The 24,945-nt window shown below is 33.4% G+C and overlaps 1 protein-coding gene and 1 long non-coding RNA gene across 4 annotated transcripts in view; both read left to right on the plus strand.

The window, feature by feature from the left end:
• The window catches only part of LOC111050398, a 124,425-nt gene that overhangs the window by 55,555 nt on the left and 43,925 nt on the right, over positions 1-24,945 (plus strand). The window lies entirely within an intron of this gene.
• On the plus strand, positions 749-14,377 carry LOC120353163. Of its 3 annotated transcripts, XR_005572211.1 has the most exons (4): positions 749-999; positions 1,689-1,889; positions 3,233-3,316; positions 14,107-14,377. It is a non-coding gene; the product is annotated as an uncharacterized LOC120353163 (long non-coding RNA). The 3 variants fall into 3 exon arrangements; XR_005572212.1 differs by lacking the exons at positions 3,233-3,316; positions 14,107-14,377 and adding an exon at positions 2,348-2,441 and having other exon boundaries at positions 756-999; XR_005572210.1 differs by lacking the exon at positions 14,107-14,377 and having other exon boundaries at positions 758-999; positions 3,233-3,904.

The following is a 24,945-nucleotide window of genomic DNA, read 5'->3' on the forward strand; positions in this document are numbered from 1 at the left end:
AATAGAGAATTATAATTATATAGTTCTGTGAGCAGTAGACCTCGCGCTCAGTAAGTTACATTGAACTGTTGTTATGCTTTCTCAGTAGTATGAAAAGGATGGTTGAAAAACATCAACTCAGTTGATGGATCAACTCAGTTGATGGATCAACTCAGTTGATGGATCAACTCAGTTGATGGATCAAATCAGGGGTACTATCAAATCGGTTGATGGATCAACTCAGTTGATGGATCAACTCAGTTGATGGATCAACTCAGTTGATGGATCAAATCAGGATTACTATCAAATCGGTTAATGGATCAACTCAGTTGATGGATCAACTCAGGAGTAATATCAAATCGGTTGAACTATCAATTCAGTTGATGGATCAAATCAGGAGTACTATCAAATCGGTTGAACTATCAATTCACCAGTACTTCAAGATAGGTTCTAGAACATCAATTCACTTGAACCAGCAAATAGAAAGAAGCTTGCATGCTTTGAAAGTAGGTTCAATTCACTTGAATGAACAACAAGAATGAACCTTGTACTGTTTGAAAGTAAGTATGTGTCAAGAATAGCATGCAATCATTCGGCTGTTCAACATTAACGAGCTGTTACGTAAGTCGTGCAAATAGAAGACCCATTATAATTATAGTGCAGTTTGTTATGCAACTTTGAATGCACTTTTTCACTGAACAACATTATTATTTAACGAGCACTTACGTAAGACCCATTACTATAGTGCAGTTTATCATGCAATCTTCAATGCACTTTTTCTAAGGTAATAATGGAAAGTTTCACATAATTATTTGATAGAGCAAGAAAGAATGAGGATTAGAAAGAGATGTGATGCTTCCCCCATTTATCTCCACCAGCCAATTTTAGTATAAAAGCAAGTATCAGATAATATCTACTATACAGCCACTATCATCTTATGTTGACACCAAGACTACTTCAACATCAAGACTGCCTACTCTGCTACTATTTGCCAGCACTATCACACAATATCCTAACAAAGTAAGTTTATTTTTTATATTTTCTCTGTCTGAAAACAGCAATTTCTGCTGGATTTGACCAGTTTCAAGAACAATGAAACCATTTTATGTAGATACAAAAGTTAACTGTTCAAAATTGATGCTTTTTACAAGATATTACAACTCTCAAGATAACACTTGAATAATTGAAATTAGTATTACCCTTATATATAAATTACTGTTTGATTCTATTGGAATTGCTTATCTAATCCTATCCAGTACCCTACTAAAGAAGTATTTTTTGGAATTGCTATTCTAGTTCATGAGTACAGTTTTGCTACATCTTTCTACTAATTTCCTTGTACAATATATACTGTTAGGTAGAATAGGTTGGAAGTAACGTTGGTTATTAGATGTTTAGTAATTTTTTTAAATGTTTATTCAATTGATGGTTAGTGATATTATTTTCGTTTTGCTCATACATTTTTCCTTTGCTATAATCTAACTTGTAAAGATAGATTTCTCTATTATCAGCTGTTCCAAAGATAGTGTAATTTTGAAGACTTTATAATTGGAAGAGGTTTTAGTTGAGCTTAGTAAGGAATCGTTTTGACAAGATCACATGTGTGCTCAACAAAGGGTAGAGAATAAACCTGCTCACTTGGGAATTCATGTATCTCTGCCTTACCATCCCACCTGTATTTACTTAATATTGTTCTTATTATTTTGTAGGTTCAGCTCCAATCTCAAGTGGGCTACCAACACCAAACTTCATCAGCCAAATTTTATTGAGGTGTGAGTTTGCTCCAGCTTCAAGACAGTAGGCTACCAACACCAAACTTCATCAGCCAAATTTTATTGAGGTGTGAGTTTGCTCCAGCTTCAAGACAGTAGGCTACCAACACCAATCTTCATCAACAAAATTTAATTGAAGTGAGTTTATTCTTTATATTTGCTCTGTGTAAAAAGACAAGATGTCTATTATATTCAAAAAAATCACAGAGCATGCATATATCCCTGAAAAGGGAACGGCAAATTCTGCTGGATTTGATCTAAAAAGTCCAGTATCAAGAACAATTGAATCAAAATCATTGTTAACAATTTTTTTAGATCTAGAAGTTAACTGTCCAAAAGATACTTTTGGAAAGATATATGAACGATCAGGGATGGTTAAGAACCATAAAATAATTGTTTTGGGGGGGGGTTATTGATGGTGATTATAGAGGAAATATCGGAGTCATGCTGTACAATTTGGGGGCAGAAGATTTCAAAATTACAAAAGGAGATAGAATTGCACAAATTGTTTTTCATAAGATTATCAATGACATAGAAAATCAGTTATGGTGTTATCAGTTATGGTGTGAAATAATGATTTCCTCATTTTTTTCTAGATGATTTCAATACTTTCTCTATTTCAACTTATACACATTCAAGGAGTGAACAGCATTGATCTATGGGAGAAGTTTATTCTATACCTTGAAAAAGAAGTTGCAAATAAGAAAAAACTATCAAATATTTTTTATGATATAGAGAAACTGTTCAAATGCATGAAATGTGGTTATCAGGATTCATCTTCAAGTCAGAAAAGTCTTTTGAATATATTGACTATTGAATTAGCATTAGATCGTTTTGAAGAATTTATTTCAACAGGGCTTTCAATTAAAAAATACAAATTGAAACTTAATGATGAAAAATACTCTCAAGAATTGTGTGATTCAATTGTGAAAATAGCTGAAAATTTCATATCATCAAATAACTGTAGTACAATAAATGAATCAGATAGTTTTAGTGATGATGATGATGATGTAGAGATGAGTGGGGATGATTCAGATTTTGAATCAATTTTTAATAAAATTAAGGGTAAAAAGTTTAATAATCAAACATTAACACAGTCATTCATGATTAGTGACCAGACAATACAGGAAATACTCACATGTGAGAGTGAAAATATTTCAAAGGGGGGAATTTTGGTGAAAGTTGGAATAACAGATGTTAATGATTTAAAAAATATTGATGAGAGTTCTAGGTGGAGAAAAATCAACAAAAAGGTTATATTTATTGCAAAGAACAAGAATGATGAAAAATTTATAAAAATTAATGATGGATTGAAAATATTTTTGAAAGAGTTATCTAAAAAATCTAATGTTTTAAAAGAATCACGCAAAATTAATGCATCCAATAGCAATATGCAAAATTGATTTGTTCTGTATCCATCAGATAGGAAAATGTATTCAAACATAATATTATTACATCACTTTTCTTCATTTTTTTTTTAGATAACAAATGAGAAGCAATGAGCAGCAATATTCATTTATTCAAGGGGGGCAGAAGAAAAAAAGATAGAATAAAAGTTACCACTGGTCAGTTCACAGAATTGGAGAGTGCATTCAATAATGCATTAAAGACTTATTATTACAAGAATGATAAATATAAGGATATTTGTAAGCTATTAATTGGTATTAAATTGGAAATTATCAACTTATTATCACTCATTTTAAATCAACATCAATGTTTAAAATTCAATATTCTTGTGGAATGTACATATAAGAAAAAATCAATTTCTCATGATTTCAATTATCAAGATCGCACTTTCAAAACCAAGAACATTACTATTGTAAAGTCATCAAATTTAGAGAATGTATTACAGTATGTTTTGAAGAAAATTTGTCATGAAGAATCTATATATGAAGGATATCAATCAGGATGGACACTTTCGAAAATTGATGGTGTTCTTATAAGAGTGAACAAATACAAACCTCTTAGAGGTAGATCTTATATTCCACTTCCTAAAAAAATACAAAATAAAATGGCTATAATAAACTGCAAGAATATTGATAACAAATGTTTTATGTGGGCTATTCTTTCTGATTATGTTCAGACCCGTCCTGAAAGGATATCATATCATCATAGAAATCCAATATGAAAATTCTATTTCAAAGGAATCTCTTTCCCCACACCAATCAAAGATATAAAAGTTTTTGAAAAGAACAACAAGTCCATATCAATAAACGTTTACTCTCTAGATGAAAAATAAGAAATATTTCCATTGAAAATATGTGATTATGAGAAGAGAAAGCATTTTGATTTATTAATATTGCAAGAGGATGGGAAATATCATTATTGTTTAATTAAAAATTTATCAAGACTCATTAGAAGTCAATTGACAAAACGTGAAAATAAAATAACAATTTGTAAAAGATGTTTCTCATACTTTGATGCAAGAGTGAAGAAAAATTTCAAAACCCACCAAAGATTATGTTCAAAGAAAAAAAAACAAAAGTTATAATGCCTAAGAAAAATATTTGTGATAATATTGGCCCAATAATTAAATTTAAGAATTATCAGAATAAGTTTAGAGTTCCAATAGTACTATATGCTGATTTTGAATGTTTATTAGTTCCATATTTATCTTGTACCCCATCAAGCTCAAAAAGTTTCAGTAATAAAACTCAAAGTCATCAACCATATAGTTTTTGTAGCTATCTAGTTATTGATGAAGAGATTCCTGAAAAGATAAAATCAAAACTTCCTAGTGAACCTTACCTATATAGAGGAGAAAATGTTGCTAATAATTTTATGCAATATATTACTAATTTGACAAATACAATTGGAAAACTGTTAAAAGAAAATATTAATATGACTTTCACTAAAAAAGACTTGCTGAATTTTAGAAAACAAAAATGTTGTGAAATGTGTGATGGTCAGTTTACAATGATGAATAAAGCAGTACGTGATCACTGTCATATTACAGGAAAATATAGAGCAGCTTTATGCAATAGATGTAATTTGCTTAGACAAAATCAAAAATATATCCCAGTATATTTACACAATGGAGCAAATTATGATAATCATATAATAATACGTGAATTAGGGATAGATGAGCATAACATTAATATTATCCCCAATTCGAGTGAGAAATACATTTCTTTCACAAAACATACATCAAGTAAACTATCAATAAGATTTATTGATACTCTGAAATTTATGAATACTTCACTTGATAAGTTAGTAAAAAATCTCCCAAAAGAAGAATTTCATCACATAAAAAAAACTTTTCCTCAAATGAATTTAGATTTGGTAACTTGTAAAGGTGTTTTTCCATATGAGTATCTAGATGATGAAGAAAAACTGAATGAGAAAAAACTACCTCCTATATCCAAATTTTATAGTAGCTCGAATAAAAAACATATAACTTATCAAGACTATATTCATGCTAACAGAGTATGGCAATCATTCAAAATACAAACATTAGGAGAATACAGTGATCTTTATCTAAAACTGGATGTTATTTTGCTATGTGATGTTTTTGAAAACTTTCGAAGAGTTTGTTTGAGTTCATATAATTTAGATTGTGCTCATTACTATACACTACCAGGATTCAGTTTTGATGCAATGCTTTCATATACTAAAATTGAATTGTAGTATAGCACCTGAAACTGTAAATATCGAAAAGTGAAACAAAAAAAAACCACAGCCTCGATTTTAATCTTTAATAGCTCAAATTGTTCGTTAGGATGTGTAGAAAAAACGCTATAAGTTTTCAGGGCGGGGAAAATTGAATTTAACCCTTTAAGGGTTAAAAAAGGGGTAAAAATGGGTAAAATAAAAAAAAAGTTATAAAATTTCGAAAAAAATGCGAAAATAATTAATTAAAGGCCCAACTTTTTTTGAAATATTAAAAATTAGTTAAATACCAATGTGAGATACAAAATGAGCTCAACGTAAGGGTTAAAAAGGGCACATTTATGGGCAACATTTGGTAACTTTCGTTATATTTCAATAAAATTTTTACTGCGTGTGTTTAAAAGGGCAGCAATTTAAAAAATGAATTGAAATGTTTGATACTTATATATTCCATCATCCAAAACCCAAAGGGCAGCCCTTAAGGGCAAAATGTGTATGTAGCGTTAAATTATCATAAAAATTTATTTGAATGTTGTTTTAATGGGAAGCAACTTAAAGAATTAGAACAAAAATTTTATAAATTCAATTTTCCCTGCAATTTTATGGGTCAAAGGGCAACCCTTAAGGGCAAAAGTGCTAAATTGCATTCGATTTTCATGAATTTTTATTTTTATTTTATTTTAAAGGGTACCGATATAAAAAATAATTTGAAACAATAATTAATGAAACCAAAGTACACTTTATTAATAAATAAAATATTTTTACAATTTTTTTAAATTGTTTAAAAAGTTACATTATTTAAAATATTCAAACAGTATTATCGTCTCCCATAGTAGTTGCTAATTGTTGTTCTAGAATGTCAGCGTTGTTGTTGAGGATTGGTTGTGGATTGTTTGTACAACCAAATTCTCTGCATTTTAAGCAAGCTAGTGAACAGTGTACACCTCCCTTTCTACACCCGCATCTGGATCCACATCCTGTCTCACAATTGCAAAATGAAGTTCTCAGTAGTTCATCAGGAGCTGCAGCTTTTTCCATTGGAATTGGAAGCAGTAAAGAGTTTTTCATTTCCCAACCCCATTGGGTAGGGTCTAGATTCTGTCCCAACCACGTTTGAACCTGTAAATATGTTCGCTTGAAATTTTGTAAGCAAGCATCTTCAGTTGGTATTAAAGATTCTAGTTTCAAGCTTCCTCTGATAGTATTTCTTATAACACCAGTTATATAAGAATGGCACCTGAAATCATTGATGGACTGAAACTGTGTACCATAGTAGGCTAAAACCATATATCTTCCTGCCTCAAAAATTTGTTCTTCAGTTCGATTTGGCAGTAAGAAAGTATTAGCATGATCGAACAGATATTCCGATGTTTCAAAAGTTTTAATAAAATTTTTTTTTTGTCAATTAAAATAGCTGCAAGTAGTGTCACACCCAGTAAAGGAATGTAACACTAACAGATATTTTGTAGCATTTGGATATTTTTGTACAAAACTTTTACTGCTATAAACTTTCAAGTCCACGGATCCTTGCGATGGTTTGTAGTAATAAATTTCCTTATCTTCTGCATGCAAACAATTTAATAAAATTAAAACATCAATGTCAGAGCATATTATTTCAACTTTTCCATCAAATTTTGTACTAGCGAAAATTGCTGTTTTAACAATAAGCAAATCAGCATCAGATACTGCTTGCTCAATGTGTATATTTCTTTCGATCAGTTTCTCTTTGAGCATTTCAATGAACTGTTGTTTATTTTTGCTGTTTAATAAGAAAAGGTCCCAACCTACCTCTAACTCTTTTCCTGGACTAATTTTATAAGCGTAAGCTTGTTTTTTTTTTTTTTGCTTCTCCTTGCTCTTTCTGCAGATTTTGTACCATCCTCACTATAGCCATCAAATACAACAGCCACATGCTCTCTGTAATTGTGGCGTATATACCAGTAAAAATTATCACATATGTCAGCAGATTTTTCTTTTTTATTCACTTTCATTCGATGTAGCAGTAAACCACGATCTATTACATATGTGAAATCGTCTGGGTGTCCAAAGCTATCAAAGTCTAAGGGCTCCACAAGATCATATAATTTAGATTTTTCACTTTTTCACATACCATCTTTATCAAAAAGTGTGACTGGATATGGAGCAAGTTCATACTGGAAATACTTAGCGAGATCTTCTGGAGAATCTTTTAATACTGATATATGCTGATACATTGCGTGGGAATGGATAGCTACCTCTGTACCAGAAATTTTTTTTTTGCTGTCCATCATTAAAATGGATCTTACGTTATTTTTTCGGGACAAGGATAATTCCAAAAAGTTTTGTCCATCATACTGGACCATAGTTTCAACTCCAACTTCAAATGCTCTGTGAACGTTAATCGTTTCATCTGCAACCACGCCACTGGACAAAGAAACTAACTCTTTATCAAATGGAAATGGATTATTTTCAGTGAAAAATTGTATTATCAATTTTACATCAGCAGCATCTCTTTTTATACGAGAATCTGTTGAATCTGCGTGCTGATGTGAAGAGTCAAAACAAGTTCCAGTAAATTTTGTGAGTGAAGCAACCGTTAGAGCAGTATCACATTTTCCTTCAATATGTTTGGCAACATTACTTCCTTCACAAGATGTTTTGAAAATGCCACCACCAACATGAATATCTCGCATTAAAGTCTGCTCGATCATCTGGTAAGTAGGTATACCGGAAAAAAATTTCTTTGTACGTCTGCAGGTCCAGTACCCATTAGCAATAAATTTATTATACTCACGTGGATTCATATTGTTTGGAAGTTCAGTCATATCTTGGAGATATAATTGTGCAGATTTTGCATAAGGGAAATGTCCAGCAGAATGGAAAAATGGAATCATGAGTTCCAATGTCTTCAAATGAAGATCCCAATTCCCTTGTTTCTCAGCGCTAATAAAATCGAATAAAATATTCACCATGTGATAATATGTGATCCATAGTTTTGCTGTTTTTCCGCAACTTTCAAGCTGAGTGAATTTCTTTCATAATTTTTGTAATTTTTTTAAAAATCTTGTGATTTGTAATGAAGTCAATATCCAATCTTGTTTCGTTATTTTCTCCACATTCGTGTAGCAATATTGGTTTTCTTCAGTGTCAAAATCGGTCATTCTATAATCGTCATTAAGATCTGCAAAGTCAGTATTCTCCCGCTCGATTTCATGGAAAATAATGTCTGCAAGAGCCAACTGTATTAAATAGTGTGCACATACTGCTCTAGCGTAAGCTTTGCCTTTCAACATAAGCTCAACTGAATTCTCTGCGTAACATGTTATCATCGCTTCTTTTAACCCGCTACCAGCCATATTGTGATCGAAGACACCCAAAAAAGATAAAATTGTGTGAAAGCCACCCAATCTTATTATAACTTTTACACCTTGGAACTCAAGTGGCAAAGCTTCTAAAATGGCCCTAGCTTTGTAGTACAGAGGCTGGTCAAAAGTGATAACGCAGGTTTGCATACCATTAGCTTTCGCTATTTCATAAGATTTACGCATACTTGTAAAAAGTGTATGAACATCGGATGGAGGTGAGTAAATAAATGGCAAATAATCGACAAGTGAAATTTCATATTCGTACTCACTTGTTAGATTTTCCATATAACCATTCCAACCTTCAAAATTCATATTGTTGTTATACTTTAGAAACATCCAAAAATTTCTAATGTTGGTATTTTCAGAAAATTTCAATGCCAATTCTTTATTAAGAATTTTAAATTTTAAATGTTTGTAACCATCCTTAATATTAACAGATCTAGTTTCTAAGGGAATTTCAACTTTTTTAGCAACTTCTTCGGCCGTTGGTATTTTCCACAAGCATTCGATGGCTTCTCGAGGACGAACTTTTGATTTGGGTGTTATAATAAATTAAAATACCTCCTAGGTTATGGAAAGTAGACTTTCCATCTAAAGTGTCGACATTAAAGTCCGCGTTGTCATATACGAACTGTAAAAAAGCACCATCATCAATATTAAGTTGTGCTTGCATACTTACAGAAGTTTCATAGCGCCTAACTTCGTTGTAAGAGCAAGAATAGCCTAAAGAATGGAATAAGTTAATCATTTTCTTGGAACCTATTGTTCGATGCAGAGTAATTCCTACAGCCAAGTGTAAGGGAGAATAAAATGATCTAGGTCGACAAGCAGCCACAATTGAATGAGCTATAGCAGTTACTTTTGTAAAATATTGGTCTTTAATGCTCTTCTTAGGCTTTTTACTGTCATAAATAATATCTTCCAGGAAATTAATTAATTCAATGGGAATATCTTCATTTATATCGGCAGAAGCTGATTCTACTGGTTGATAATGTGTAGGGCCATTTTTATATACTCTATTTTTATCGTCTATAAGGTCTCTAAGTATGTTTTTTGCAGCTTTTAGTATTTCCTCATTTTTTTCTTTCTTAGTTTTTTTTTTTGTTCTTCATACCAGTGATCGTTCAAAATTTGATCTCTTTTTTTTATAAATTGTATTGTGCTTTTGCAACCTAGAATGCTGATAATTTCAATTCCACTCCCATACTTTTTTTTCAGCTTTGCAGCCATTGTTCTTCTATCGGGAATATTATAATTTTCTTCGATAAGCTCTTCTAGCTCCGTAAAAGTAAATTGAGAATCCGGATTATTGTCCATGAAGTCAAATATAATATTCATTGCAGCATCAACTGAGCTTCGGTCATGAACATCTTTTTTTTCATGTGAACATTAAGATGACAGATTTGACAAGCAGTCTCTATGATATTTTTTATTTAGTTCAGTTACTTTTTCAACTTTACTTAATCTTTTGTAAATGTCAGAAAAATATTGACTACCAACTTTTTCAATTTTGTCAAGTATTCTGTTTACAATTTCATCATCTTGAACAATACAAAATGGCTTGGGATGCTTAGTGGCAATTTTCCTCTTTGTTGTTATTGACTCGCCACAAATGAAACACACATTTTCCCAATCAAATATTAATTTAGCCTCACTCAGAGAAGTCCTGGTTTTCTTCTTAGCAGGAGGGGGATTAGGACTGCATTCATTTTTCTGTTTTATGTAGGAATTTGTGTAAAATTTGTGGGTATACTTTCTTCTGCACTTATCATGAGCGTAAACACCTGCAGTGGTCATATCAAATTCTTTGTAAAAATTATCTTCTCTTTGTAATGATTTTTCTTTAAAATTGGCTAGCTGCTTCTTCCCAATTTTTACTACAGGGCTCTGAATATCTTCGTTACATTCGAAATATTTGCATATTAGGCATGATACTTCTCTTCCTTGTCCTTCACCTCCTGAATCATCCATATTTCCTGAGAAAAAATGAGTTTGCAGAAAATAAAATTACAATTTACAAGTAAAATTTATAAAATGCATAAAATTATCATTTATAAAACAAACTTTAAATTTTCTAAGCACAAGAAAAGCTTGTACACCCAATATACTGTTAATATACTGTTTAATTTTATGTATTGTAGTATGGCTCAGGCAGTTAAGTCATGTAGCAGAATACACATGAAAACCAAGTGGGTTCGAGCCTCCTTGAATATTTTTTTATTTATTTTTTTTTATTTATAATTTGATTTTTAAATCAATAGTTAGTTAATATATTTTGTAAATTATGTACAAATTTTTATTTATTTATAAAAAATATTGTTTTTGTAGTACAATGAAATTTTTTTAGGAACACGTGGACAGTGATGTACATAAATGTGTATAATTTGAAAAAGCAAGTACAAATTGCTGAAAATCTTACCTTATTAAGGCTCTAATAATAAAAATGAAGAATTCTTCGAAATATTTTGTTGTTTTTTATTAAAAGAATAATTATTTAATGCAAGCACATACAATTCCATACACAACAGAGAACGACTTGAAACACAACTATTTTTTATTATACATTACCAAAACATGGTATTAACGAACCACGGTACAAAACCTTGAGTAAATTACCGCGTTTGAAATTTTTTTGTACCCTACTGCGCAAGTATCCAACAACAATAGAAATCCAGACTCCTCTCTAGCGAACACGTTCTATGATCGGCATCATAGCAGGGCGCTGAAGATAAAATACTTGTTTTTTTATAACGAAAGAGAAGTAAAAACAAAATTTTTATGTTGAAAATTTATTTATAAAAAAATTACTTGTCGTTAGTATTTTTGTTTTTCAATACAAGACTTCTCAGCTTAAAATTTATGGACAAAATTGGAGCAATTAAAATTTAATTTAGGGCTAAAAATGGCCATGTTATAAGATACGTGGGTCCTACATGGGGAAAAAAAGTTTCGGAAAACTCGTGGAAATGGCAGCAAACATATGTGTAATTTTATTGTATACTGAATACATTTCCCACTCTTATTTTCTCTGGAAAACTGTAACATTCGTTGAAAAAATGCACGTTTTGAATTGCATAAAATTGTCTGGATCAAAAAGTGTACTTAGCAAGTACATCAAAATTTGTGTGAGTATGTGAAATTATATGTTTAAGCACCTGCTATTTGGATTTTCAGTTCGGAAATTTCCCTCGCTTTCCACAGACCATTTTCTTCCAGCCAAAAAAAAAATTTTTTCTTTTTTGGTCATAACTTTCCTTTGAAGAATGTTAGAGACCTCTAACTGGTCTCAAATTGTAGCAAATTTTTTGAAAATTAAAAAAAAAGGTCCCCACAATTTTTTGTGTACAAATTGCCATTTCTGAGAAAATTGGGGGTAAAGAGTGAAAAATGAGAGTTGTCAGTGACAGCGCCATCTTTGATGAACTGTAACTATTTTCCCAATAGCCGCAAAAAAAAGCTGATTTTTGTCCAGTTTCAATTAGCTTTCTTTTAAGCCATTAAACTTCATTTTCTGACGTGTACTTTTCGATTTATTAAGGGAAAACCGTGGATTTGAGGGGTGAAAATTCAAATTTTCAAACCACTGTAACTCCAAGGGAAAGCATTTTCAGGAAAAGTCGTAAGGAAGTTTTTTTCTTCAAATAATATGTAAAATACGATTCCGTTATTTTTTTTTATTTTCTGGTTATGGCTTAAGGGGGGGGGTTACCGTCCCATGGGGGGGAGAGTCCCCACCCTTGAAAAATGTAGCGAATACTTAAAACATACTAACAAAACATTCTAACTACAAAAAGTTTTAAATAAACCTGAGAAAATTTTATGCAAGGTCTAAAGCTTCAGGTGCTATACTATTGGAACTTTCAACAGATTATGATATGTATTTACTATTTGAAGAAGGGATACGTGGAGGAATTTCAGTCTGTATGAAAAGACATGCAATAGCAAATAATCCATTAATTGACGATCTATATGATAGAGATAGAGAGAGTTCATATTTAGTCTATTTGGATGCTGATAATTTATATGGATATGCTCTGTCAAGGCCATTGCCAAGTCCAAATTTTAGATGGATGACATGACACAAAAGGAAATTGACAAATTTAAAATAGAAAATATAGGACATGATTCAAACATAGGTTATATTCTTGAGGTTGATATGGAATATCCAAAAGAGCTGCATGACTATCATAATTGTCTTCCATTTTTACCAGAGAATAAACCCCCACCAGGAACAAAACAAAAGAAATTGTTATTAACTCTTGAGAACAAAGAAAACTATGTTTGTCATCATATGAATTTAAAACAAGCAATTGAGCATGGATTGATACTGAAGAGGATTCATAGAATATTACAATTTAATCAGTCAGAATGGATGAAATCATATATAGATTTCAATACATCCCAAAGACAAGAAGCAAAGAACAATTTTGAACGTGATTTTTATAAATTACTAAATAATTCTGTGTTTGGAAAATGTATGGAAAACTTGAGGAAGAGAATTAACATAGCCTTGGTTAGTTGTCCTAAGAAATTACAAAAACTAATTAATAATCCCACATTTGAAGATAGAACAATCTACTCTGAAAATCTTTGTGCAATTGAATCACATAAGAAACAGATTATTCTGAACAAACCAATATATGTTGGATTTGCTGTTCTTGAACTTTCTAAAACATTGATGTAATCTTTCCATTATGATATAATGAAAAAGCTTTATGGGTCATGTATAAAACTACTGTATACAGACACTGATTCCTTATTCTATGAAATTCAAACAAGAAATTTCTATTATGATGTAAGCAAGCAATTTTTGAATGATTTTTCCAATTATTCTTTAGATCATCCACTCTTTTCAAACAAGAATAAAAAAGTACTTGGAAAATTTAAAGATGAATGCAACAGTCAACTTATTAGAGAATTTATTGGGTTGAGATCTAAGCTCTATTGTTTTCAAATTCATTATGAAAAGAAAACTGTAAAGAAGAAAGCTAAATGTGTAAAATATAATGTAATTGAAGATGATATATCTTTTGATGATTATTACTTTGTCTTGAAGAATGATGAGAGTCAGTTGAACAATGAAGATAGAAAAGAAAGCATAGCCTGTAGATATAGGAAGATGAGCACATTCAGATCTAATGAGCATATTATAAATACAGTGAAAAGTAACAAAATTTCATTAAGTAATCAGGATGATAAGAGAATTATTTGTGAAGATGGAATGAATACTTTGGCCTATAGACATTTTTCATTGAACAAAGATTAAAGTAAAAAAAAAAATGAACTAAAAATACCATAAGCATCAATTTTCATAACCATCTTCTTCACTGTTCAGTTTTTATTCATAAAAAAAAGTAAAAAAATATACTATTGTATTCATAGATTCTATTCATTTTTTTCAGATGGCAGGAAAAATTTTGAACATCCTTGTATACCATATTACTAGTAAAAGTATACACATTACTTATGATTTGAAATCCAAAAAAATGGTAGTTTCAAGTTCATTTGGTAGGACTATAGTAGATATGGATATAGAAGAGGTAGAAGAAAATATAGAATGTAGCATTTCATTGATAATAAATGATGATATTCATTATAAATTAAAAATCAATTTTAATGAAATAGAAGTAATAAGAAGTGAATATGAATCAAACCTGCACTATTGCAATATAGATATTCATTTGGAATAAATAAATGTGTTATTATTTAAATATAATATGAAAATGTTATTAAAATCAAAGATAATATTATGCTCTCATTATATTTTTCATCAATAAATCTATTATCAGCAGGATTATTGTTTTTTTTCCAATACATATTCCTCTCTATCCTCTTACATCACTTATTGATGATAATTGAAAAAAAAATAGTTCTTTAATTGAAATGGGGAAGGACTTTGAAGAACTATTTTTTTTCGAAAAGAATCATCTATGATGCAAAAGCATGTATTGCTACTCCTGGTATAATGTGTGTGCTCACAAGGTCACTCATAATAGCCTAATGTTTGTTAGCATAGATAATTTTTTATCATAATCTAATTGGACTCAACTCTTTGGATCATAAGGAAAGCTCAAAAATGGTTATCATTAGCAATTTTATTGGTTCAAAGTAGATATCCACTGTGGTGTAATGGGTAGCAGTCTTATCTGTTATACTCAAGGTCCCTGGTTCGAGACTCAGAGCTATACTCTTAGGAAAAGTATAAGGTAAGGTAAGTATCATCAAACCTGAAAGATCTACTACACCACAGAGGATATATATTTTTTTTGTTTGTATGATGTCACTGAGCATTCAAGAATAAAATACACATACTAGAGATTGATGATCCTCTTTGATATTTTTTGTTTCACAATATACCTCTGCTGATTTTTGCAATTATTTCTTCTGTGTGAGCAGTTAGCAATAGACTAATATGTATGACAAGAGTCCTCTTCTATATAATTTACTCTATTCTAGAGTGGTGGTGAGGTAGATGGAAAAATAACACATCTAATCAAGATAAGTGATTATTTATTGACATGAAAAGGTTGCGACAAAAATATCTATCTTCAAACATAGACTGCATAATCCAATTGTGAGTCATGTGTACAATATTAAGTGCACAAAATGGTGGTGTATCCAAGGTGGCTTTAGTACTACCAGTCAACTTCATCCTCACAGTCTCCAGATAGTGGAGTAGGTAGTGTTCTGGGCAGTAGATTCCTTTTCCAGTACTAGTCTTCATCAAGCTCTCGAGGTTAGGCATCTTGTGGTAGAGATAGGAGGATGTCAAGTCAATGTACTCTATATTCTCCTTATCATCCAGCTGCAACAGCATGTCCAATAGAGTAATTGTTTCATATCCATAGACAACGATCCTGATTGTTTGCTCCAAGTTGACACCTAACCATCTTCTAACCATGTCACAAACAATTGGTTTCAGAGCTGTGTATGGAAGATGTTCTTGACCGGCTCCTTTACCTGACCATCGCAACCCATGTTTAGCTCGGCTTAGATGATTGTTGTCAAGCACCTCACTTGTTGTCAGCAAATTTTCAGGGTAGGGTGGCTTGAAAAAGTAGTGATGAGTTGTTACATGATGATCATCTTCACATTCGAGTACAGCCATCTCCTTCACAATAAACTCATTGTTCACTCCTTCAAATCCTTGGAAGTTTATCAGGTAGAGTGGTAATGATCCAAAAATGTCAGTGGCCCTCCTGGGTATATAATCATTCTCATTGATCATAGCAGTTAGATCAGTTGTACTTGTAGAAGCATCCTTCATTAAGGGTCTGCTGTTATAGATGCCTGGACAACAGCCTACAACATCTTCACCATCACAGATTTCTCCATCTTCTCTATCGGAAAAGCCAACAGTTCTTTTGAACATGACTGTCTCACTCAATGCTCTAGATAAAAATGAGCAGTAGATTGCTCATACATAACATTTATATTGTCAACAGCTATTCCCCTCCTAGGCAAAATTTACAATGCCTGTCATTGGTTTGTACTCTCTAATTGTTTCATGAATCATCAAACAGTAGGCACGTGTATTTGCAGGAATGTTTTCAGTTGCTTCAAACTCCACTCTGACATCAACACTCCCAGCCTTGAGAGTTTCATTTTGACGGGAACAGTCAATAGGAAACAGCATAATCTTTTTGTCTTGCAAAGCACTCTTCTCAAACAGTGGATCACTTAGTCGGAAATCTCCATGGTTGTAGACTCCATTGAAAGCAGTGTACATATTGTACACTCAATTATCATCACCATCAATGCTCTCATATGGATAATATTTATTGTTTAAAAACACACGAATATCTTTCATGTTACACTTATCAAATTGTGATGCATTCTTAGTGTCATCACCTCTCCTTGCAGTTTGTAGTCCAATAAAAATATACCTGGGCTTCTCAGTTTGTGAGGTTCTCTTGACAGTCCAAGTATGTTTTGTAGTTTCAGGCATGGATGGGTACTCACACACTTCCCAGTGTCGGAATGGTATAGACACAGGTGTATCATCCTGTACCAATTTCAATAGACATAGCTCAGCTTCTTCAGTTACCTCCACATAGGGCATCCTCCAAACAAGTTTATCAATTATGATCTTTCCAGCTGCACTGAGACAATCTTTATCATTGGAAGAACGTCTCAGCACCAATTCTTGTTTCACATTCAACATTACCCTTCTGTAGTCCTCTGCAACCCCAAGCAGATATCTGAGTGGCACATCCATAACAGTAGTAGAAGTATTATTTGGTGCAAATGTGCCAAGACCATTGGTAGCATCATACTTATAACCAGCTCCTTCCATCTTGGTCAGCTCATCTCGCTCAAAGGTCATTGTATTTTTCATAAGGCTAGTGATTCCTGGGTTGCGGTTGCTGTCCACTTCAACTCCATTGATCTCATAGCGTATTTCAGAAAACAGGTGGGCGAAGAATCCTGAGACACATGGTGAACCACCTAGAGCTTGATTTGTTGTACTTAGCGCCTTGTACTCTAGGTGTAGATAGCTTTCAGAAGGTAGTATGTAGATATCCTGTTGTTGAATTGGAATCCTGATCTCATCACTAGCTTTGTAGTCTGTGCTGTAGGGCATATGGGAATGGTACTCAAAACCAGTAATGCAATCATCAGAGGTGGGACCACTTCTTGTCACATCTAAAACTCTCATTGTACTTGTCCAACTTGACAGCCTCTCTGTTGTAAATAGTTGATGTTCCTCAATGTTAACCCAACAGAGGTCAAAGGCATAATGAAGTTTTCAACAATTGCAGTCCTTTTATCTTGTTTCTTCAATTCAATGGGCTCTCCATCATTGTCGATGCCTCTACTCTTCTTCTCAAACATAAGTACCATTATGAACACATTGTCTAAGATGTAGGGTGATGTTTATTACCTCGTCTCTGAATTTCACAATATGTCCGTCCTCATCAACAACCTCGAGTGTAATGTCATTGATCAGTTTGGTGTTCACAGGTAAATAGACAACATTTCGCACAGTGACAGTCATTTTATAGCCAGGGTCCACAGATGGGTAAAACTCATAGAGAACATGATCTTTTATGCCATTTGAGTAGGAGCCACTAACAATGTTACACTTTACATGTACCACATTGGGACGACTGATTTTCACAGTTGAGTCACCTCTGGCCACACTGTTGGCTTCCACAGTTCTATGTGGACCAAAGCCTAACAGTTTACCAATTGAGTTTTCTGGTTGAAAGCTTAACTTGGCACTGCATAAAACCATACACTTCAATGTTGATGGATCCACATTAAGATGAGAAGTAATTCCACGTCTCCACATCCTTGACTCCAACAACTCTTTAATTGTATGAAACCCAAAACTACCTTCTGGTGATGATATATGTTGCAGAATCAATTCCTGCTCAGTTTTTATTTCATCATTATCAATAGCTCTTCCTTTTCGAATAACTGACTCCTTTTTAACATCAGCCTGAACTCCTTCCTTGACTATATGATTGTTAACAAAATTTGTCCCAACTGACAACTTCACTATCTTATTACTTATAGGACTGTGATCATGATAATAGTTCTTTAAATTTGGTCTCTCATCTGATGACAGTCCTGCAAGTTCAAAATGGGTTATAGAAGAATCATCCACAACCTTTTCCTTTCTCTCCTGTGCTGGTTGAGTTGATGGTTGCAGGGGTGTTGATGCTGGTACATAATAGTGCAAGGTATTGTTATAATTGAACTCAACATTAGGTATAGAGTTACAGCTTGTAAAGCTGATAAGTCCAACTTCCCATTCACCAATACTTGTATCAATTGGTGGGTAGAATTCACTTTTCAGTATTGACCTCTTTCCTCTAAAGCACAACATCATGTTGAATGCACAGTATACTATTGCACAATGTTTATCAATAGGCTCTTACTCTACATTTTATACTATTTAGAAGACAAATAGGGTAATGAAGAAACATATTGTATAGATTTATTCTCATCAACTAAAAATTTCAAACATAAATGTCCACGATTGTCCACAAACATGTGCTCGATTGGGCAGAGCAATTATTGTCTTTTACCTTTGCATTGATAGCGATAAGCTCCGTTTCCTAACTTCTGTTGTTGTTGACGTCTAAGATAGAGACCTTTCCCCTTCTTAGAAGATGTCTTCTTTGTTACCTTTTTGCTATTTCTCAGACCTCTACCACGCTTTGATCCTCCTCCAAACTTTGCTTTAGCCTTCATGATGTTGGTTACTGCTAATGCCGCTGCTCTCTCTGTCAATCCTGCATCTGAAGATGTTGCAATACTCCAAGTTCGTTCTGCCAAGATGTTGTCTGCTATTGCTCAATTTGATATATCACTGTTCCTTGAATATGCAATGTCGTGCTCCTTGCAAGCTTGATCAAGTTTGTTGATTCCTGGATCACCTCTTGCCAACCTTTTATCAAGTTTTGTGCCTGGGCCGCAGTACTGATAGCCTGGGAGATGGAGTTCAACTGGTAGAATATTGATTGCTTTGTTAACTATTGTACCAGCAGCGTTCTTGATAGCTGAGAGAACTCCTCTTCATTGATATCTCTTTCTTGCTTCATAGACTGCCATCTAATGCTTAACATCAGTATTGTCACTTGATTTTATACCATCAGGTGGGTTTGGATCTTCAACCACATGCATCAAAAGCTCAATGAATGAAATTTTCATTCTTGCTCTATCCCAACCTTCTACATTCTTCAAAACATTTTGAAACTCTGGAATACTGAATAGAGCATCTATATAATTCTCAAAGATCATAGTGACAAGCTTTATAAATCTTTTGTCTAAATAGCGTTTGTTCACTGCATCTAAGTCTAAGTACTTGTGATGTCTCAGAATCTTTTGTCTTTGGCAGCCATGACCAGATAATATCCTTGCATGTGATCAGATTTATAGCATCCATATCATTTCGAGGATGTGCAACATTAATCACCCACCTGTGGTGAGCATTAATATTACCCAAGGTATCAATGATTCTTTTACGACTCTTACTCATTCTACTCTGCTACTGTAACACTGTAAGCTAAGCATAGTAACAATATCTTTTTATATTACAACTAGTATGCAGGTTTGCCAACTATATAGCCTCCTTTAACTAATTCTTCCAGTATTGAATTTATTTCATTCTCATGCCCTGTGTTACCAACTGCTTTTGACTGATCCAACAACCTAAGTCTGTCAACAAGTTCATTGAGATCATTATAGTATATATATTCAATCTTTGTATCATTGTTTGCCACCATATTGAATGGTGTTACTAGTCCTAATCCACTGACTATACTATATTTATTCTTATGTTCATCATTCTTCAACAACTTGCGAATTGTCTTCTTATACTTGACATCATTATAGTTTATAATACCACCATCTGGAGCATAATTTTGTCTATAAACATTGGTCCAATTGAGAATACATTTGTATGCATTCTCATCAGCATTCAAAACAAGTTGTTTGTTGGGTCTCTTTTTGAAAATGAGTTCACAAAGTCCAGGTGATGCATCAAAAATCAGATTGATTTCTACATTTTCAGGATCAGTAAGAATAATCTTATCTCCATCTGGTCCAAAGGTTATAATTTTGCTGCCTAGAAAATACTCATTTCCTATTACTTGTGGACCGAATGTAGTATCATTGGTATGATCTCTCATCATTGCTATTTGAATATAGGGACCCACTGGTGTGCTAGCCACTCCAGATTCATGTAAAAGATTTTGCATTACTTCATGACCGCAAGTATTGAGTACTTTCTCAATACTCTGATTCCCCTCCTCTTCACCACCATCGCCACTCAAAGTATCATCTTGACCTGACCACAAGTTCCTTGCAGCTCTTGGAGTACTTATAGCTGGACTTGAGCTTGCAGCTGCTTCAAATGATTCATAGGCTGGTGACTCCTCCCCAATAATACCAAGTTGTGGTGGTAATGCACGCTTCAAAGGTTTGGGTTGAATTCGAGTTGCTGGTGGTGTAGGTTGTATAAGATGATGTGGTTCTGTTGGTGGTGATAGTGCTATTGGTTGTTGTTGGGGAGAAGGTAATGGTAATGACTGTTGTTTTTGTTGGAGAGCTTCAACTATGTTAGCAAGTGGTTCAGTAAGAGGTTTAAAGTGTGTTGCATGCTGCTCCTCTGCCAACTCTCTTCCAAGTGTGAGCTCCTTGTGCTTCCTCTTGATGTTGCGTTGCAGCTTTGCAATCTCCTTGATGGTGGGAGCAATTTCCTCAACTGTTTTTTAAAGGAATCTCTTCTTCACATCCATCCTGCTTGCTATATAGTGATAGACTGATGCTTTGCACAACTATGCCTCAGTTAAAAATGTATCAATACTATTTCTGTAGTGCCCTCTATTCTTCTCCAATGATCAATCAATGACAAGAAATGAATGGGTAGCTGATGACCAGACTTTGTTACACATGTTCTTGAACTGATCAAAGGTCATATCAGCACCCACATGATCTCTGTACAAATGTCTCATATTTAGTTCATCCTGTTCAAATATGATTAGAAAGTTTGCATTGTCACAAACCAACTGTTTGGGTATGCGACTATAGGTCTGTGCTAAGTAGAACATATCAACATCGCTGTGGCATGCAGCACTAAAGTATTGTCTGATAAAATCTTGTTGTTCACAGATAACATCATCAAAAATTATTATTGAGTTGGGTGACAGTTCATGTGGAGCAGGAATTTCTTCACTTGTATCACACTCAACATAGCTTATCCCAGCCCCTAGTCCTTGCATAATAGTACGCAATAACTTGTACTTTGGTTGAAAAATTGTTTTTGAGAATAGGTAGATGTTTGAAAAGTGAACTCCATTGCTATCAAAAAGCATATTGAGTAGCATGTTAGTTTTGCCACAACCAGATGGACCACATATGATGCATCTAATATGATTGGGAAATAGAGGCCCATGTCGTTTCTTCTTCTTCATTTCTGATCCAACAAGTCCACAACCTTTCACCACCTTATCAAAATCAATAATTGTAAACTTGTTATTCTTCTGCACTACCTGTTTCATTGTTTCAAATACACCAGATCGTTTTTATCAATCCACGAGTTGTGGCTGCTATCATATCCTTTCCAATGCACCAGCAGCTTGTTCCCCCTCCTCTTCAACACTTTAGCAATTTCAAAAGCACTAGGCACCTTGGTTTTAACAATTTCCTGTGAATAGAATCCTCCTTGCACTGGTTGACCTCTAACGTCCTCAAGCTCATATGTTATAGGTACTGTGGATCGTACATGTGTTACTGTGAACAGCTCATTTGACCAATTGGGTAGATAGCCCTTATCAAAAATCTTTTTATACTTGCTGATTCTAACCTTGTCACCAGGCACAATTTTCTGATGAGGACCTGGATAGAACATGTTTTTAAGTTTTGTATTCAACTCTTCTTGATAAACTTTATGCTGTTCACTGAGTCTGGAAAGCAATTTTTTTTTATGCTTCTTCCCAACATCAGCTGGTCGCATACCAATTGTGCGATGAATCCTACCATTGTACTGTTTGAGAAGTGATGTTAGGATATTTATCCAACAATGGGTTCCCTGCTCTGTGAATTTGGTCCACATTAATTGTTTAAGTGTTCTATTGAATCGTGCCACTATTGATGCCTTTTTATCGAAAAAGGTAGAGTAATGATTAATACCATACTTTTGCACAAGATGTTGAAACTTTGAATTGAACCATTCCTTACCATCATCAGTCTGTAGATTTTTCATTGGATATTGTTTGAATATAGGATGCATAGCTTTGATCACTTCATCTGCTGATTTGTTTTTTATTGGTATTGCTAGAGCATACTTACTGAGACAATTAATCACTTTGATTATATACTTGTAACCTTTGTTCTGTCGAGAATATGGAATCATTTCAACAATGTCGGCTTGATAGAGGTCATCAAGACCTTTGACAATTACTATCCTAGTTGGAAAATTACGACGAACTTGTCTGTGCAGCTCACCTGCTATGGTAGCCTTCTACATATTGTATAGTCTTCAATAGATGTGACTTATTTTATACTATATCAACCTTGAAAAGATAAATATAATACATTCTCCAAGTTATACTGAATAAATGTGTGTGATGATTGGTATCTTTCTTTCCATGAACTTTAGTGTTGAGGGTATATGAAAAATAAAATAACAGTTTGATTGATAATACAGTTTATATAATCAAAGTCAAACATAATAATATAATTAAATTGTAATCTTCCATTTTGTTTTTAATTATTTCCACTACTTATTGATTAATCATCCAGGTTCAACAACACCCAGTCATACATTGCCCCTAGATCACAAACCATTTCACAGTAACATCGGCTGTATGGAAAAGTCAGAATAACCATTTGATCATTCATTGTTGCAGAGGTAAACTGAAGCATGTGGGAAAATCAAAGTCATTGAATCAAGAAAGTTCTCCAAAGATTTGAATGGTTCACAATTTTCTTCTCTATACTCAAACAGTAACTCCACAGTCCACCTGGTGCTCATGGTAAAGATGCAGGAACATGAAGATTCAGAGTTGTCTGCTGGCCCCATTGCAAATGGGTGGTACTATTGATGAATGAATATCTGTTTCAATGTTACTGATATCCAACACTGGAATTAATGTAGAAGATTGTGAAAGGTCTTGACAGTATAGTGTACAAACCTTGACTGAAGCATCTATGATAGATTTAAGAATTCTAGTGATGAAAATGTTGAGTGAAGGCAGCTGTATAGATTATATGTGCAGTGAACATGTTTGCACAAGTCCTCTTGTATCTCTGCTCCACTTGCTAGCTTCATGTACCACTCCTTAATATCCTTCTTCAAAGTTTCTCCAACCTTCCCAGTTGATAAAAGGCATTGTTGCATATGGAATATGTTTGATGTGTCCAGTCCATACTCCCTTGATTTAAGGAATTCTTCAGTCCTATACTTAGAGTCCAGCTCCAGTGCATTGATACTTAGTACCAGCATAAGACAGAGCACAGTTTGAATAGTGTTGTTACCATGATCCATGATTATGGAATGATGACATTCACTCACTCCATTCTTTTTTTATATTCATACCTTGCTCACTAGTGGGATGGCATCATCAGTTATCAATAGAATGTGCAAATCCAAAAATTGAGCAGTCTTCGGGTAAAATATTACATAATAAAACATTCTCATACTAGAAGTTTTATTTTGATAGTTGATAGTATGTTCGAATCATATGATAGTACTCATGAGTTGATAGTACTTCCAGATGATACCAGCTTTTGACTGATACTAGCTTCTGGTTAATAGTACGTTCCAATCATAGGATAGTACTCATGAATTGATTCTTCTACAAGATGATACAAGCTTCTTTCTAGTTGTTGGTTCAAGTGAATTGATATTCTAGAACCTACCTTGAAGTACTGGTGAATTGATAGTTCAACCGATTCGATAGTACTCCTGATTTTATCCATCAACTGAATTGATAGTTCAACCAATTTGATAGTACTCCTGAGTTGATCCATCAACTGAGTTGATCCTTCAACTGAGTTGATCCATCAACCAATTTGATAGTACTCCTGATTTGATCCATCAACTGAGTTGATCCATCAACTGAATTGATAGTTCAACCGATTCGATAGTACTCCTGAGTTGATCTATCAACTGAGTTGATCCATCAACCGATTTGATAGTACTCCTGATTTGATCCATCAACTGAGTTGATCCATCAACTGAATTTATAGTTCAACTGATTTGATAGTACTCCTGAGTTGATCCATCAACTGAGTTGATCCATCAACCGATTTGATAGTACTCCTGATTTGATCCATCAACTGAGTTGATGTTTTTCAACCATCCTTTTCATACTACTTTTCTCAAAAAAAAATAATTCATCGATTTAAAATGTCTAGAAAAAATCCTGAAATAAACATAGAGCTTCCTGTCCTATTGTACCGTGACGTGTTGTCCTGGAATGTGAGTGTGAGCTCTGTTATTAGGTCTGGCTTCAACTGTCTACAAGAAAGATACATTTTCAAGATGTTTGATGTTTTTGAATGGGTAGCATTATAGTCAACTGTTTACTAACATTGATGGAAAGATACTTTTTCAAGATTTTTGATGTTTTTAAACGGGTAGTATTATAGTCCACTTGACTATCCTTGGAATGCATAATTTCTAAATGCCTTGCATATACATCAACACACATTTTAAAAAAGAACATACCTGTCAAATTTGATGAAAATCTATTGATGCGTTTTGCCGTAAATGTGGAACATAT

This window comes from Nilaparvata lugens, chromosome 9 (genome assembly GCF_014356525.2).
Source record: "Nilaparvata lugens isolate BPH chromosome 9, ASM1435652v1, whole genome shotgun sequence".
In the NCBI taxonomy this organism is placed as follows: domain Eukaryota; kingdom Metazoa; phylum Arthropoda; class Insecta; order Hemiptera; family Delphacidae; genus Nilaparvata; species Nilaparvata lugens.